The 18537-nt window shown below is 40.0% G+C and overlaps 1 protein-coding gene across 3 annotated transcripts in view; it reads right to left on the bottom strand.

The window, feature by feature from the left end:
• TMCC3 (transmembrane and coiled-coil domain family 3) overlaps positions 1 to 18537 on the bottom strand; it is a 243411-nt gene that overhangs the window by 24349 nt on the left and 200525 nt on the right. The window contains exon 1 of one of the 3 annotated variants that reach the window (XM_084880345.1): positions 15752 to 15796. The exons of the other annotated variants lie outside the window; for them this stretch is intronic. The gene's annotated coding sequence lies outside the window, so the exon portion shown is untranslated. Of the gene's footprint in view, positions 1 to 15751; positions 15797 to 18537 lie in introns of those variants that run through there. 3 annotated transcript variants of the gene reach the window in all.

Genomic DNA, 18537 nt, shown 5'->3' with positions numbered 1-18537 from the left:
TGACCAAAATAATAAATAGCTTTACATTTAGAGAAAATAATGTTAATGTCCATGAGAAGTACATTCAACCAACACTTTAGTATTTATTTCCAGTAAGGAAAAGCAACCTTATTTTGAAGTTGTGTTAGATTTTCAAATGAGGATAATCAATATAAAAACCTCTGACCTCTGTGGGTCAAATAAAGTGATCTTTTAAAAAGGTAAATCAGGTCATGTCCTATTCTTTTGAAAATCTTTAAAGATCCTAGATTAAAGTGTGAACTCCTTAGCAAAGAATTTAAAATTCCGGATTGGGTTCCTAACTTAGCTATATTCCTATAGACTCACCCATAATGATATTTTGAGAACAAGGCACTAGAGGAAGGTATACATTCTCAACCCCACAGCTTCATGAAGCAGGCGTCATTAGCTATGTTATGTACACTTGAAAGTGGGGAGGCAACAAATAAGTTGTGGCTATAGCTAGTAAGACACATAACAAGGATTTGTAGCAAGATCTAAGCTTTCGACCTACAGCTTATTCCATGAGTCCAAACAGCCAGCTGCCCCCGACTGCTCTGCATGCTTTCCTATGTCAGCATGTTAAATGCCTGCTAGTTCCTCACCCTAGAGGCCTCCCTGTCTCCATCCCAATTCACCTTTTCACTGCTGCTTTACACAGCCACCTCCCATCTCAGCTGAAACTGCTTCCTTTGTGCTCACCCCCTCGTCTGCCTTTACCCCTCTACAATAAGCACCGAGTATACTAAGAAGGACTTGTGTAATATTTGTCCCTCTACGACCCTGAAGCCTCGGGGGTGGAATGTCTAATAAGCTACCTGCGTCCCGCCCCACATTCCTCCCTCAACAGGACCTCAGCATCTGTTGCATGATTCAATACTTGACAATCAGCCAACTGGGGCAGCCTCATGTTTACATTCTCCCAGCTGTGTGCCCTGAAAGAACCTGCAGCTGAGGTTGTGCTGGATTACTTTCCAGACAGACTGGGCTGGTAATGCTGATTCACGTCAGATCAAACATTCAGGAAACTGATATGTCTTTATATGGCTCTGAGCAGAAAATGGTTGACCACCTGTGGTTTAGTGGTTAGATGTCAACCCATGAACCAAGAGATCACTGGTTCGATTCCTGGTCTGGGCACATGCCTGAATTCCAGGTTCAATCCCCAGCAGGGGGGTTCGGGATACAGCCAATTGATGTTTCTCTCTATCTCTCCCCCTTCCTCTCTCTAAAAATCAATTTTAAAAAAATATGCAGTTGTACTCCCTAAGTGACCTTTTCCCTGGGGTTACCGGCATAATTATGGCAGGGAACCCAGGAGGCTGCTCCTTCTCACACATATTCAATCCGTTAATTGTGATGACAAAAAAGCAGTCTTGCCTTGCATTAAAGTAAAAAACTTAAAAAATTTTATTTATTTAATGCACCAGCAAGATTATTAAGTAAATATAGTTCCTTGTCCCTCAGAAAACCACAATACAATATTGAATAGAACATGGAGGCAAAACAAAGGAGTCCTTTTATCCTCCAGGGTCTTAGAAGTCAGTGCCTTCTGTAAAGGGGAAAAGAAGGCCTCAAGAAGAATGGTCACATATGAGTATTTATATCAGGATATTTTTATTTTAAATAAATTGGCAGAGTATTTAAAATTTACTTTAGAAAGAGAAGTTATTAGTTGCTAAGGACTTGTTAAGAATCATGTAATTTTCTAAATGCTTCACATATTTTATTTTTGCTTTCAATAATCTAAGGTTAGGACAATTACTTCTATTTTATATATGGGAAAAATAAGTTACTTTGTCTGAAGCCATAAGACAAGCAAATGGCAAAGCTGTGGTTCCAGCTGGCTTCAAGGTCTGGATGCTAATACTATCCCTGCCTTTTATTGAGAGCCCCCTGCATGTACCTGAACCATTACCCCTATAGCCCTGAAATGTAGTTCACTTAAATCATTGTGTTACCATTTATTATTACAACGTGAAAAATATGTATAATGGAGAAACTGGAACAGCAAACACTGAGCAGACAGCTTTGGACAGTTCTTTAGAGATGTTCCCCATTTGACATCAATAAGAGAAGAGACTAACTTAAATCCCAAGAAATCTTACGTAATAAAAAATGTAGGTAGCTTCTGTTTTAACCACAAACAATGATTCTCGTCTCCAGGGAAGCATACCAGCTTGTACATACGCTCCCTCGCCTGGCTCAAGCCCTGGTAATACTGTGATAATTAGACGCTCTGCAACCAAGACACAGGCGAGAGGCTTCCTTTCCCCCCTCCTCCTCCAGCCACAACAATGGGAAAGCACCAAAGATTTAGATCTCAGAGAACAGTCCTCTAAGAACACAGTGTTTTATAATCTGGGAGAAAGGAAACTACAAAGAAATAAATTGAATGTGGGTTGTGATTTTTTTTTAAAATAAATACTTTAAAAAAATGTATTGATTTTTTTACAGAGAGGAAGAGAGAGGAATAGCGAGTTAGAAACGTCGATGAGAGAGAAACATCGATAAGCTGCCTCTTGCACACCCCCTACTGGGGATGTGCCCACAACCAAGGTACATGCCCTTGACCAGAATTGAACCTGGGACCTTTCAGGCCTCAGGCCGACGCTCTATCCACTGAGGCAAACCGGTTTCGGCTGGGTTGTGATTTTTAAGATAAACATTATACCATGACCCTTCTTAGAACCCGAGTCTACATTTGGGTGGTCTATCTTTTCGAACAGAAGGAACTGCCTGCCAGGACCCACTCAAACCTGCAGCAACCAGCCAGCTCAGATTCGTAGGAAAGCCCTGATGCAGAGCCATATGTCCTACAACAGAGGTTACTAACTACACATAGTGGTAGCATAAAAGCACAGATGCTGAGCCAGACTGTATAGGTTCAAAGCCCACCTTTGCCACGTCAATTGTATCACCTTGGGTAACTAACTTCTCCTCTCTCTATGCCTTGGTTTCCTTATCTGCAAAATGAGGGAGGACAGCAGTGTCTACTTTACAGGGTGACTGTGAGGATTAAATGCATTAATGATTGTGAAGTGACTGTGAAGTGCTTGGAACAGCAACTCATACAGAGTAAGTGCTTCAGTGTAGGCTATTATTTTTTTAAACACAACAAACCCCCAATAGGTGGGAACTTCAGGAATTCCAGAGCCAAGAACAATGATGTTACTGTCACCAAGATTAAGCTCTTCTGGTGGAAAGTGATCACTACTCCGCCCACTCATGAATCCTCCTGTGTACACATTTCTTCTGAGGAAGAGAAAATACATATAGGGCCTCAAACACGTACCCGGAGGGCCCATAAGGATCAAGTTTCAAAGTACCTGAACTGAACAGTAAAGATACCCAAAAGAGGAATACTTAGTATTTGAGTGATTTAACCTGACTTAAAAAGGCACAGAACCTCAAATGACTATATCTTAAAACCTTTTAATAAGTGTCATTAGTCTTCCCTGTTGCTATTTACAGTAAAACCAGGACTCTATATGAAGACCTAAAGACAGATACATAACATTTCCCATCTCTAAGTCTTTAAGCAAAACAAGGGGAAACTGCATTAGAAATATTTATCTAATGATTGTAACTTGCTTTGTCTTCTAAAAAGTCCCTCAACCTAATTCTTGAGAGTATTATGTCATGGAATCTTGTGTCTGTAGGTAATGTGCAGGGTTATTATGGGCCGGGCTATAGTTAATTCCATGACCTTATCTATGTATGGCATCATTCTCTAATTTTATCCAGGTTCTCTCTCCTTCATCCTTATTCAAACGGTCACCAAATTCTGTTATTTCTTTGTCCAATCATTTCTCTCTAGACGGCCCTTTCCTTGCCATTTGGACCCATCTACCTGCCTCCACACCCTCACTTCCTATCTTACTTACAAAGGCATGAGTTTAATCAGGTTTTCAATTCTTTCAATGTTTTACTTCTTCAATCCAGCCTTAGAGAGTCATTACACGAATCTTCTAAACTTTCATCACTGCTCAGGATGTACAATGGTTCTTCCTTTAATAAAAGAACTGAGTTCCTCCTGCTGCTAGGACTTAATTTCTGAATAATCTTTCCCATTCCAGCTCTCCAATGTCTCTTCTTCCTTCCACCACCCACTGGACAGATCTCAGCACAGTAGTCTACTGAACGCATTGCTGAACTTTTACTTTTTTTTTAGCCCTAATAATTACATCATGCCCTTCTGGACACACCATTTCTGAGGCCTCTGTCTTACCCAAATCTAATCATCCCTTCAAGATCGCCTCCATGAGGCCTTCCCATAGGACTCCTGCCCGTGTTACTTCCTTCCTGCCCATCCATTTTGGCTCTTATTTATACTGTTGCGTGGGACCCTACTTGTGTTGTCTTCCTTGCTGAATTTTTGGATCACTGAAATATTCACTTTTATGATACCAAACAAAAGGCAGCACACACAGAACTAGCAGTATCACTGAGTGGCAAATACCTGTTTTGTAATCGGCTTCTTTGCTATAAAGCAGTCTATTACAAATTCTGGAAGAGGCCCACAGTAATAAAACCTATTTTACCAATGAATAAATATATACAGTACAGTATGTGTGCATGTATACATATATGTAATTGAAACATGTTTTATGAAATAATGCTTATTTTACTACATGTGATACAACTGTCTTTTTAAGAAACAACCTATATTTTGGACAGCTGAATACTTGGAAATTATAATGAATATTGTTAGATATATTAATTTTATTATGTAAAAAAGTGCTTGTTTTTAGATACAGACCAGAAACTAAGTTCCCTGATAACTTACCATTTTGAAACAGATTACATACACACCCACACAAAACAAATATAAAAGTTTAATTGTTGAATCTGGATAAGTATGTGGGTATCTGCTATATTCTTCTCCTTTTCCTTATAAAAATATAAAATGATACCTGTTACTTATTCAATTTATTTCATGGCCAACCAATGAGCTTCAATACTGTTTGAAAAATAGTGCTTTATAAATAGGAAAAAGTTGAGCCACTCCTTCCTGTTTGCTAATTATATTTAAGGAGGCGCTAACACACTAAAGAATGTTCTGAGGTTACTTCCTGGAGTGGGTCAATAAAGGATTTAATTTTCCATTGCTCTGAGTCCACTAATCTCTCCTTGAAAACTCTTTCTATGAAACTTTCTATGAATTATTAGTACCTTAGCAGGAGGGTATAAGACTAAGGATTAGTTTTTTACTTGCAGAGATCACAGAATCATAATTTACCCTAAGGGACCTTTCATCCTACGAAGAATCTTTGCAGTATAAGGATTACATCTGGGAATGGCAAAAGTTCAAGACAATGTATTGAAACTGAAAATGTCACAATTAACATGTGCCCTGGTTAAAAAAATGTTCCATGAGCAGAGCCATAACACCTCATTGAAGGCGTGTAAGAAGGAAATGTTATAAGTGAATGAAAGAAATTTCCAGAGAAATAAAATTCTTTCCATTTAAAGGCCAACATTTTTAAGTCTTGCTGATTATATATTTCTGAATTTCTAAATTCCTAGGACTATTTTCCTGATGACTGAGTCACTCATATGATGCAATTTGCATTGTGATGTAGCTCCTTGACTGCAGAAAGAAACCAGGACTAGGTCAGCAGGGGACCTGGGCTCCAAGTGTAGGGCCCTCATTTGAGAAAACAAGGTAGATGGACTTTCAACTTCCAAAGCCTCTGCAGCTCTGATACCGAACAATTCTGTAACGCTGGCAGCCCTACGCACATACCAAAGAACACAAATTGAATACGGGGTGGGGCAAAAAAAGGTTTGTAGCTGTTTGTATAGAAAATAATACAATAATTAATAAATAATAATATAACAATAAACTTTGTTTTCCATACTCAAAACTGTAATCCTACTGTTGCCCCACCCTGTATTTATCCTTCCTTATAATGAATCTATCTTACCAAAAATGAAAATTAAGCAAACAGTAGTTAAAAACCATATGCAGCAAGTGAAAGAAATGAATAATTTTTAACACAACAACATAGATGAAGCTCATGTATGTCATACTTAATGAAAGAGACCACACACAAAGTGTACTTGCTGTCTGATTCCAGGGATCCAGAGGTCAGAACAGCGGTCACCCTTGTGGGGAGAGGTAGGGAGAATGATCTGCGGGAAGGTGGCACAAAGGGGTACTGGGTGCTGACAATGCTGATGCTGGGGGTAGTCACTCAGGGCATGCACAGGCAAAAATCATGCAACTGTACAATTGTACATTTAAGGTGTATGCACTTTACTACAAGTTATTCCTCAAAAAATTTAAAGAATAAAACACACCAAAAAAAAAAATCAATGAAAATACAGGAGCTGTTAAAATTACAACTTTATAGTACCTATAACAGCGCAGGTACTCAATAAATGTTAGTTAACATACAGTGTTGTTCAATTCCAGCAGAAAAAAGAACTTTAATTTCATTAGTATGTCAATATATACTGCATTCTGTCAGCTCTTTAATATTTTTAACGTTTCCAAAGCTTTCATGACACACCTAATAAATATTTGGTTTTAGTATCTATATATATAAAAGACTAAGATACTAAGTGTCTGGGTAATGAGGTCACATAGCAATGCTCGGCTTCCTCTCCCTAGTTAGAACACAATTTGCTTTATAGCCAGGTGGAAACATTTTACACTGTAACCAAATGTCTGTGTAGCATTTTCCTGTGCCTCATCTCATTTGATCCTCACAGAAGTCCTGGAGTAGGTAGATAGAAGACTTGGTAGAATCCTATTTTCTTTTCATTAGCCAGAAAACGAACATTTAGAAAGCTTAGAAACTTTACCTGACTGAAAAGAAGTAAGAAATGGTGGACCTTGAAAACAACTTCAGGTTTTCTCACTGCACAGAATACAGTCAAACACTGCTGCAGTTAAATATTTTACCCTTTGTTCTCCCTGTGTGATCTACAATAATAATCTGCTTTGTGTTGATATTTACTGCTGTGTTACTGACAATTACCTGAAAGAGAAGTTGGGGTACCTCACTGGACTGGAAAAAGTTTAGCTAAATCAGAAAGCAGGTCTAATTAAGCAAGTTTATTTTATATCTATAAAAGGCTAAGTTGACTCATGCGTGATACATATAAAGCTCTTGCTGGTGCCAATCATGCGCGCGCACGCGCACGCGTGTGTGTGTGTTTCCATCTGTCAATATCTATCGTAAATTTGGTTGACACTTCTATAATAGAGAAAGGTCAAATAGCGATATTAAAATATTTCTTCTAACCCTAACTGGTTTGGCTCAGTGGATAGAGCGTCGGCCTGCGGACTCAAGGGTCCTGGGTTTGATTCTGGTCAAGGGCATGTACCTTGGTTGTGGGCACATAACCCAGTAAGGAGTGTGCAGGAGGCAGCTGATCGATGTTTCTCTTTCATCAATGTTTCTAGCTCTCTATCCCCCTCCCTTCCTCTCTGTAAAAAATCAATAAAATATATTTTAAAAATATTTCTTATAATTAATTTCCTTTCAATGTGCATGAATTCATGCACCGGGCCACTAGTCAGAATATAAAAGAGCAAATGTACGAAACACATACTAGTAGCAAGGTTTTAATAAATGTGGTATTAATTAAGTACCTCAGATCTACACACAAATATATTTAATTTTAAATTCTGCACAATACAGCAACATCCTAAATGCCATGTTGATGCAGGTTGCAAATGGCTCACTCATAATGGTTCCTAAGAAAGCCAATGTTTCTCCAAGAGGCTGAATTAACCAAAGCACACAAAGTACAAGTAGTGCTTACTCAGACCAAACTGTTTTATGACTGTTAATGGAACTGGTTAATTTAGGTTCCAAGCCAGGCCCCCCACAATACAAAATTTCCACTTCAAAAATGTTTTTCTGGGCATCTTTTGTGAGCCAGGCAGTATGCTAAAAGCACTCATGGAAAGATGAGTATGGTGAACTCTGCCATAAGAGCTGTACTAGAGCGGGCGGAGAGACACTTAGACGGGAAGATGTACAGGACACAGGGCTGGAGAAGAACAATGTGGTAAGGACCTTGAGTGCACAAGGGCTGGAAGTGAGCAATCAGAAGCATCAGTGATATAGCTCCCAAGATGATATTTGGCTCAGACGTAGGAGAGGAAACTCAAAAATCAGCCAAGAGGGCTAACAAGAAGCACAGATAAAAAGTAAAGTATTTAGGAAACAAAAAGTTTTGTTGGGCATCTAGAATTCAGAAGGACTAAATGGGTTATTCTAAATCAGAGTATGACTGGGGGCTGGGGCGAAAAAGAGAGAAGGCATGAGTGCCTCAAGACGACAGACAGCCTGGGGCAGCCTCTGTAAACTGTGCTAGGCTTGACCATCATGTAGGCAAGGCGAAGCCAGGGTATTAAATGCAGGTGGGAATTTTTTTAAATTATAAAAATAAAATATTGAGGAATAGAGAAACTGAAATATCCAAAAAAGTATAAGGGGGGAAAAATCACCCTTAAAATCTCCCTTATTTACTGACACTGTTTAGAATCTTATTAATTCTTTAAAACACATAACTGTGCCTATACTGCACACAGGAGTTTCAGATCTGGTTCATGTGCTGCTCTCAGTCACACAGGATTCACTGAATCTGTAGGATTTGGTCAACCTGTAGCTGTACATGCATACTGCCCTGCACAGCAACACCAACAGGCCTCTGGCTGGGAAGCAGGGATCATATAAGCAGACCTACTTTAAAAAACACACAATTGAAGCTAAGGGTAGCTGTGTTCTCACTTAAACTGGTATTACCGATCACATGATGGGAAGTCAGGTACTTTGCCTCATGAAAACATGATTGGTAATTTATTCTATTTCCTCCTCTCTCTCTTCTGGGGACCCGAAATGCTAAACAAACTCTGATTATCACAGCCCTGGTGCTTTTTATCAGAGAGCTCTACAGATGAAAAGGAACAAAATTTTCACCTAGGATGAAAGAAAAGGTAAGAGCTAAAATGACTTCCTTTTTTTATTTATGGACTAGAGGCCCAATGCATGAAATCTGTGCAAGAGGCTTGGCCCTCACACCCCTGGCTTCGTCTGGAAGGTTGTCCGGAAAGTTGTTCGGCTGTCCAGTATAATTAGTATGTTATGCTTTTATTATTATTGATTACAAAGAGAAATCCTTCCCTGCGTAACTGTAACAAAGCAATAATTACAGAAAATATCCCAGATTCTTCTGACTGTGTACTGAGGTACACCTATCCACTTTTATTACTCAGATTCTGTCACACACACACACACACACACACACACACACACACACGTTAGAATACTAAAAGGGGGGGAACTGTATGAAGAACAGAAAGCAGTCTGGGAAAATTTCAACACCAGGTTTTTAAAAAAATCTTTACTGGGAACTGTAATGAACCAAATCATGGGTCTGTACCTGGCTTAAAGCCCTAACTTCCCAGGGAACTCAGACAGGACACCTGCTCTGAGCTTATTACAGAACTGCCTGTGCACAGAACTGCCGTGGCAAAACATTAATTTTATGTCCAATCAGAAGAATGTCTTTCTTTTTAAAAGGCTTTTACTCATGCATAGTTCCCTAAAATATGTGAACGATGGGGTTTTATTGTCTTTTATGGGGAAAGCTGATGAGCTTTTTAATAAGACCCCAATGACTACTGTGTAAGTATTACAATGTAGTGTACTTTATTTTTATTAAATTGACTCAGTCCACCTACATTATTCAGCATTTCAAAATGTTAGAGGACCATCTGTTCAAGATTCGCCACTGAGAACATTATGAAACCTCATTCAGCCCAAGATGTTACCCTGAATGTGATGAACAAAAATGCCTTTGATTTCTATACAGGATGATGCCTCTGATGTCATCCATTACGTCAGATGTTGTTATGACGGACGTTTTATTAATAAGGCTATTTTAAATATCTGTAAGTGTCACGGTCCCTGTAGCAGAGATAGTTTGTTTAATTGCTTTTTATTCTGGATAAACATGTAGATCACAGCCAGTGAATATATAATTCATATTACAGGACTGACTCAAAGTGTTCAATCCTATCTAATCAGAGGCAAGAATATGTTTATTTTATTAGGAGGCACATTCTTAAAAGGAGCCAAACTTCTTATGCAAACAGTGAGAAAGTGACAAATAATTAAACAAGAATTAAATGGCAAGCAGATCTGGGCACATCATTTATTTTCCAATTATATAGCATCTTTCATCAAAAATTTCAATAAATCTTGCCAAATGTTCTTGTCCCAACCTGGGATATGATTATCTGAAAGTGTTACAAATCTGTTCTGAATTTCACAATAAACAACTGACAGACATTAAGTCTTTAGGACTCATTGCTAAGTCCTTCTTCCCCTTTGCCTCACATCAAGCTCTCTTTCTTTTTTGATGTTCTCACCAACACTTGATACCTGCTTGGAATAAGTCTTCATACTGCACATCTGGACCACACTTCCTAACTCAATGCACTGTCTCCAGACTGTCCCTCTCAAGGGTCACCACTGAGGCTGTATTCAGGATGAGGTCTAAATTTTGTTAGTTGGAAGTCAAAGTCCTCCACCTCTCGACCCAAACTGAATCTCTCCATTCACACCTCTTACCTGGACCAAATGGTGTGATCCAGGGGAACTTGACAAGAGGAAGAACATGCCTAGGTCAGTTCCACTAGCTCATCTCACCTTTGCTCATGTGCTCCACCCAGGCATGCAGTCTTACTACCCCTTCCACTTCCACCATCTCCTACTTGGTGCCTGCTATGCCCCCGAAGCATGACAGATGTTTGACATTTTTTGCCTTTAATCCTCACCCCACTTCTGTAAGTTATGTTTAGTCAATACAATAAGCATCACAGAAATTAGGACTTTGACAAGGTCACAAACTAGCAAGTGATGAGCCAGAGTCTGAACTCACGTCTGATTCCATAGTCTGTGTTTTTTAAAAATCTCATGCACACTTCCTCAAATGCCATTCCCAACCTTTTATTTACCAACACCTTGGGGTTCCTTAGGAGTTTGGCTCAGTTTAACCTTTTCCACACACAGTCATTTCTTATCTCCTCCCATGTAGTAAGCAGTGCTTACTCAGAACTCCTGCTGCTCTTAGTGTCCTTCCTGTTGCACTTAATCCTCCACTGCCTTGTATTATTAGTTACCTTATTGTGTCTCCCTTTTTTTGCAGTCCCAGAGCCTCACATTGTCTCTTGAACACAGTAGGCACTTGACTGTCATAACTGAGCCTTCTGTACTTTGATATTGTCTTTGGGTAAAATTCCATATTGGGTAAGATAATTTCAGTAACTGAATAAAGTAAGTCCAACTATAGGGGCCTTTTTGAGCTCACAAACTAAAAAGATTAGAGGACAGGGCTAATTTGGTAGCTTAAAAAAATGTTATGAAAGACCCAATCTTCCATTTATCCATTCCAATATACTCAGGACATTTGTTCATTCCTTCATGGAGGCAAGAGAACTACTGCAGTTCTACTGCAGACATACAGACAACGTCTGGCTATAGACAAGTATTGCTGTCTTCTCATATTTCATTAGAGAGGAAAATGTTTTCCAGAAACTTCCCTTAGGCTTCTTTGGCCAGGGCTGAGTCCTATGTCTATGCATTAGTTGCAAGGGAGGATGTGGAAGCAGTAACATTTCAGGAGCTGGCTCTGCCGGCTATATGGAAAGGGAAGAAAACTGGTGCTTGGATAGGCAACGGACAATGTTTGCAAACACTGTTAGAGAAATATTAATGTAGTAATAAACTCTGTATAGTAAAACTCCATGTCTAAATAGATGAATCGTCATAAGAAAGGTTTGTTAATCATGCTATAACAAATAATCCGTTATAGTAGAGGTAAGAAAGAAGAGAAATAGGATCTCCCAGCTCTTTAGCTGATAAATTGTAAATACATTCCTTATCTTCAGGTCGTCAGTTAAATTGATCATGATTTCTTCAACCACCTGACCATCACAAAGGAGGAAAGGCAAGTGGGGGTGAAAAACTAGCCCTCTTGAGATTCTACATAAAAAGCACATTAAAACAGACAAATATACCAAAGAGATTTAAAGACCAAAAATGGACAACAAAGTATTTACAAGCCTTTGTCTTTTCTCCTCCTTTTTCTTCTCAGTTCGAGAATCAGCACTTACATCCATCAACAGGGAACTACTTTTAAAAATCTAGTACAACCCTAGCGGGTTTGGCTCAGTGGATGGAGTGTCGGCCTGCGGGCTGAAGATTCCCAGGTTTGGTTCTAGTCAAGGGCCCATGCCAGGGTAGTGGGCTCAACCCCCAGTGGGGGGCATGCAGGAGGCAGTCAATCAATTATTCTCTCTCATCAGTGATGTTTCTATCTCTCTCTTCCCTTTTTCTTCCTCTGAAATCAATAATAAAAATATATATACATATATATATAAAAATATATATAAAATTTAAAAATTCTAGTACAATGGAAAACAATGCAGCTGTTTAAATGTAGGTGGATTTGGATGGATACCATGGGAAGCTGTCCAAGCTGAATGACTAGAGAAAAGATGCAGAGCTCTGTCTACATACATATGTATTTGTGCTTTAAAAAGGGGTCAGTGGTGGGGTTATATAAATGTATACACATGTGCTGTGTATGACAATCTTTAGGGTATCTTAGGAATTGTGAATGGTAGTTATCTCTGGGGAACAGGACTAGGAAGCTGGGACCAGAGATACTTTTTATTTTACAATCTCTTTCTGGTTTAGTTTGTTTTTATTCATCTTATAAATTTTCATATTATAATGTTTCATATTAAAACAAATGTCTCCAGTGCCCACATTGTCAAAGTGAGACTATTATGCAAATACTTGCAAGATTTCATTAGCACACTCAAAATACTTTCCTGTTTCCTCCTAGGACCTATGATTTTACTAATAATAGCAAAATAACTGGCCTCTGTATTCAGGACAGTGAGCATTATTGTAATGCAAACTACTTTAATTTAATATATGAGATTACTTTCTGAAAAGCTCCCTGCTGAAAAGGTTTTTAAAATCTGACAAAGAAGTAAAACCATGTTTCAAAAGGTAGTTCTAAAATAATTTTGTATAACTCTTCACAAAACGCCATCTCCTTCAGGGACCAATGCTACTGAAATATTTATATGAAGGACTCAGTCTCCAACTGTTCACAACTTTGAATCTGTATTGTGTGGGTTATGGTGTTTCCCAAGCAGGATCCTTTAAGAGAGCCTCATAAGAGCACAGGCAGCATATGACAGGCATGCATGTCCCTACCCATGCAAACAAAGAGAGTCACAGAATTCATTCACCTAGTGACTGTCTACACACATGACTCCTGAGGCTAGATTGTTTTATTTGCGATTGTCAGATTTTAAAGTTTTGTTTTGCCCTTCAAAATGGTTTTGTAACAACTATAAAAAAGCAATAAAGCCATCTCCTAAAGATTGAAGTTTCTCAGAAGTCAAAACAGGATCGGGCTACTTCCATTAAAAAAAACAAAAAACACACACACAAAAAAAAACACCTGTTTTGATGATTCTAGAATTTATTTCTAAATGAAGCAATACTAAAATGGGATTACAAGATATATCTAGAATACTTACACTTAATGAACTCTTAAAACATTAAAAATGGTTTTCCCCAGAGACCCAGAAATTTCATTCCTAAGAACAAATGCCCATGGTTCAGAGTACACTGAAAATATCCATAACAGCAATGTACATATCAGAAAAAAACAATAATAACAGCCACCCAGAGGTCTACAGGCATTGGTACAGTGCAATAAAATAAAACATAGCTATAAGAATTAAAATGGGTAAATCTTAAAAGAAGCAAGTGAAAGAAGAAGACAACAGGCAGTATGAATTTCTTTATAAAGGTCAAATGTAGGCAAACCCTTATTTAGGTCTAAACACCTAGGTTGTAAAATGACAGAAAAAGCAAGGAATGGCTAACACAAACCTTAGGATAGCATGTCCTAGGGGTGGGGAGGCTTGTGATGGGAGAGATACACAATCAGGGTCAAACTTGATTTCTTATCCTGGGTTTTAGGTATAGTGGCAGTTCACATTATTTTTAAAAAAATATCTTCTATATGTAGTATTTTATAATTTATGGACATATAAACTTAAAAACTATTGACTAAATTACACGGTAACATAAATGTGTGTGTCTGTGTAAATTATATTAACATCTTATTTAATCCTAATGCTCTCTCTAGCTCTAAACTTAACTCTTTGGATAGCAGGTTAAAATGTAAATTTGAGGCCCTATTTAAATTGTGACCTGGACTCAAAGGCCCTTAGGCTATCAACTGCAATAGGTCCTGACAATCTTTTTGGGACATTATCCTCACTGGTTCACCCCTGGGAATGTGAAGGAGCTAGTCAGGTGAGAGCCCCAAATTTCCTCCAGGCTATGGATTTGCAGCCTGCAAACCACACAGGCTCCTTCTGGGTCAATGGAAGGAGCCTGGAGGAGGAGGAGGAGGGGGGAGAGCTGACCAGAGCTGAGGGGGCTTCTCCAGAGAGGCCTGTCAGCCAGCAGCCCAGCAGCCTCGGGAACAGCCTCACAAAGAGCGCAGCTACACTTGTTTATTCAACAAGCAGGGCTGTAGCAATTTGGGTGGGAATTTCCCCCTTTCATTCCAACTGAAACTGTGCATGTCAATCTCTGCCAAACATTGCACTCAGATGCCATGTAGCTATTAAGATGCTTTGCTGTTAGAACAACTGTGTTTTTTTTTTTTTTTTTTTTTTTTTTTTTAAATAACAGAAATTTAATCTCCAAGATGCAAAGGATCAAATGTAAGCAGCAAATCCTTACAACTTTCCTGACCCCTCCTTCTGCCCCTACTTGTTTTATTTTCTAAAGGCTGAGAACCCTACCCACAGGAAAGCAGCCCACTGTGACACTGCAGACAAACCTCTGATGCAGAGCTAATTGAAAAAAAAAAATTACCGCAATGAATAAATGTGTTCAAATATTTTAATATTCAGGGAATGAAAGAAAGATTATATTTATTTTTGAGCAATATATTGACATCTCCCATGACAAAGACATACACACAAAGCCACAAATTAAATATGGATTTCTTACGACACCAAGCAGCTCACATGGGCAGGGTTCAGGCGAAATGGAAGCTTCTCTGTCTCACAGGGGCCTTGTGTCTGGCACCCTGGGGTGTCTGAGGATGGCCGGTGAGCCCTGATTGCTCAGACCCACATTATGCTTCCCCTCCTGCTCCCAACCCAAGGCTCAGGGGCAGCTGCGATGCCTTTCTTTCTCACAGAGGCTGACAGTGGCTGTCACCGTCACCCAAAGTCAGTGTTATGGAGTCTGAAGTTTCTAGGGAAGGAGGGACTCAGACATCCAACTGCCAAAAGATCGGCGGATATCACAGTACAAAGTATAAACAACTCAGTCTGTTTAGACCCACGATCACTTCCAAATTGACAGGGAAGGGGAAGGACAACTGGCTCCTTCCCAGCCAGTCACCAGCATACTCCAAACAGACCTTGTTCACACACACTGGGTATACATTTTTAAAGGACCAAAGGTGGTTCATTAGCAGTCCAGGCAGGCTAAATGCCTTGAAACCTGATGAGAAATAGCGAGGGATTTGGGCAAGCATGAGAACAAATATTAAGAGCACAAAGATAATTCATCATTTTTTCAAATATCTCATAGAACATTAATGAGCACAAAGCGCTATGATACATATTTACACAGTCTGGGTGAAAGGCCAGAGTGGTAAAGAGACTTACCAAACGCCACACAACAAATCAGGAAGCACACCAGGATCAGCAACCAGCTCCCTCCTGCCCAGCAGGCAGTCAGTCGCGTCTGCAAGACCGGCAGGCCAGACACCAACAGCACCTTCCTATGACTCACTCTGGACTTAGAGATACGGCTCACATGCCTCTGGGTATTCCCGTGTTGAGCTTAGAGAAACTCCACACCCTGAACCATAAATCAACACCACGGCTAGCAATAATACACTGTATTCAACCCATCACTGGACAAATGCACTCTTTGTGTGGCCAGAAGAAAAGATACACATTCTGTATCTTTTGCAGGGAGGCAGCCTAGGACAGAGTCCTGTTATCACACAACACGGGGATGGTGAGAGAACCCTCGACACGGTCCGCTGGCACTCCCCTCTTACCAAAGAGGAAACAGGCTCAATTCAACAGACTTGGGTTGGGCAGAGTCAACACCAATCCAGTGAACGGAGCACAGGAATCCCCAACATGAATGAAGGCAGAACGAGCAGTAAGCAGCATGAGTACCTAAGGAAAGGCAGTGACCCAAAGGCAGAGAGGGAAGTCAGGAGAATCCTTTCTCTGTTGCTTCATTCATGAGACAGATGCTCACCGGTGCCTCTCTGTGTCAGGCGCGGGGAGGCGTCCTGGAGTGGCAAAGGGGCACAGCACTCTCCCACGTCCAGTGGCGAGGGAAACAGTGACCGCCACTGGTGAGTGCCAGGAGAGGTACACAGGTGCTATAAGGCAGCCCTTGGGAGGGGGGAGAGTAGCATGGGGGAGGGGGGGTGAAGGTTGGTATAAAGAGACCTGCCAGTCAGAAGGTGCTTCAGGGAAAGTGATTCTGAATCAGTGTCACAGACAGCAACAGGTGAGGATTTGGAGGATACGGTGCAAGGCGACAAAGGCAGGGGAAGAACTGAGTTGGCAGGCAAAGACTAAATGTTGAGGGTTCCGGTTAAATCATGTTAAGGTATTTGGATTTCAGCAGAGAGGCCATGTGGCAGCTGCCAAAGGGATTAGAAAGATCAGATCCCTGTTTTAGACAGTCCTTCAGAGAGAGCTGGGGCAGACTGGAGCCTGCCGTAGTACTCCAAGGCAAGAAGTGGTGGAGGCTGGGTATAGGGTGGAGGCTGTGTGTAAGGAAAGAATAGCGTTTAAATAGCATCAAAGGACTCAGCAGCAATCAGCTGGCTGTGGGGATTCGTAGGGGGAGCCAAGGAAAACCACACTAGCTTTTCATTTCTTGTCATGGCCAATAAGATCCTTCACAAGACAGACAACGGAGGAGAGGTCAAGAGGAAGCGGAGGCTGGAGTAGAGGAGAAGGAGGAGTCAGATTCAGACACAATGCATTAGAGATTCTATTAGATGTTTAAGCACAGACATCCAGAAGAATGCTCAGAGACTACTGAGCTGGAGACAGAATTGGAGCCCTCAGGGACAGTACCTTTGGAGCAATTCACTAGGAGGGTATGCATGGATTTTACGGTCAGGCAGACCAGATCAACCTCCAGTTTTGCCACTGAGTAGCTTGTACAAACTAGAGCAAGTAAGTTAGAGTTTTTAAAAAATACATTTTCATTGATTTCAGAGAGGAAGGAAGAGGGAGAGAGAGGTAGTAACATCATTGATTAGATGCCTCCTACATGCTCTCTACTGGGGATTCAGCCCACAACCCAGGCATGTGCCCTGACCAGGAATTGAACCGTGACTTCCTGGTTCACAGGTCGATGCTCAACCACTGAGAGCCACAATGACTGGGCTAAATTAATGTTTTTAAGACTCTAGTTTCATATGAGAACATTGCTCCTAGAAATAAATGAGATCAGAAAAAGGACCCATGTCATGCCAGACACAAATATTTAAAGGTTTCCTCTTGCCCTTTTGTGGTCACATACTGTTTTGTATTATAATACGAGTACTAACCCCTGCAAGAGTACAAGCTTTCCTGTTGTCAGTCACTGGTCTTTAAATCCCTTTTGACCTTTCTTGTCTGAACAGATTCTCCAATATCTGAATTGCCATAAATCATATAAAAAACTCAGACCAGAATTGTCCAGGGAACCAGGGGTTCCTCGCCCTTGACATTAGATAGCAAGTGCAAAGATCTCAAAATTGTTATGTGGTTGAAATGGTATTGATTTAATTTTGTGTTGGGGATACGACGGGGGAGAAAAGGGCAGTGGGGTTTGGAAAAGGCAGTGTTATCAGTCTAACAAAGTCTAGACAAAGAAATAGAACTTTACTCTCTGTGTAAAAGTATACTGTAATATTTAAGAAGAATGTTGCCCTAGCTGGATTGGCTCAATGGATAGAGTGTCGGACTGCAGACTGAAGGGTCCCAGGTTCGATTCCAGCCAAGGGCACATGCCTGGTTGCGGGCACAGTCCCCAGTAGGGGATGTACAAGAGGCAGCTGATCAATGATTCTCTCTCATCATTGATGTTTCTATCTCTCCTTCTCACTTCCCCTCTAAAATCAATAAAATATATTTTTTAAAAGAAAAAAAAGAAGAATGTTCCAAAGTTAATATATTGCACAGCCTCTATCTAGACTCTAGCTCAGTTCAAGTAAAGGCTTCAAATAAATGTCAAATAACAAATTTTAGCAAATGGATCTTGCTTTAACAAAATATTAAATCAATAGCATACTTTTAATATAAAAATACATATTTTTTTGCTAGGTTCATTTTGCTTATTCTATTTATAATTTAAAATGAACATTTAAACTACAATAAGATTTAAAAATCAGACTGACCACTACTGTGACTAAGGCATACAGAATTCA

This window comes from Pipistrellus hanaki (genome assembly GCF_964339955.1).
Source record: "Pipistrellus hanaki genome assembly, chromosome: 3".
NCBI classification, from domain to species: Eukaryota; Metazoa; Chordata; class Mammalia; order Chiroptera; family Vespertilionidae; genus Pipistrellus; species Pipistrellus hanaki.
The sequence above is the reverse complement of the archived record's forward strand: the minus strand, read 5'-3'. Positions and strand labels throughout refer to the sequence as shown.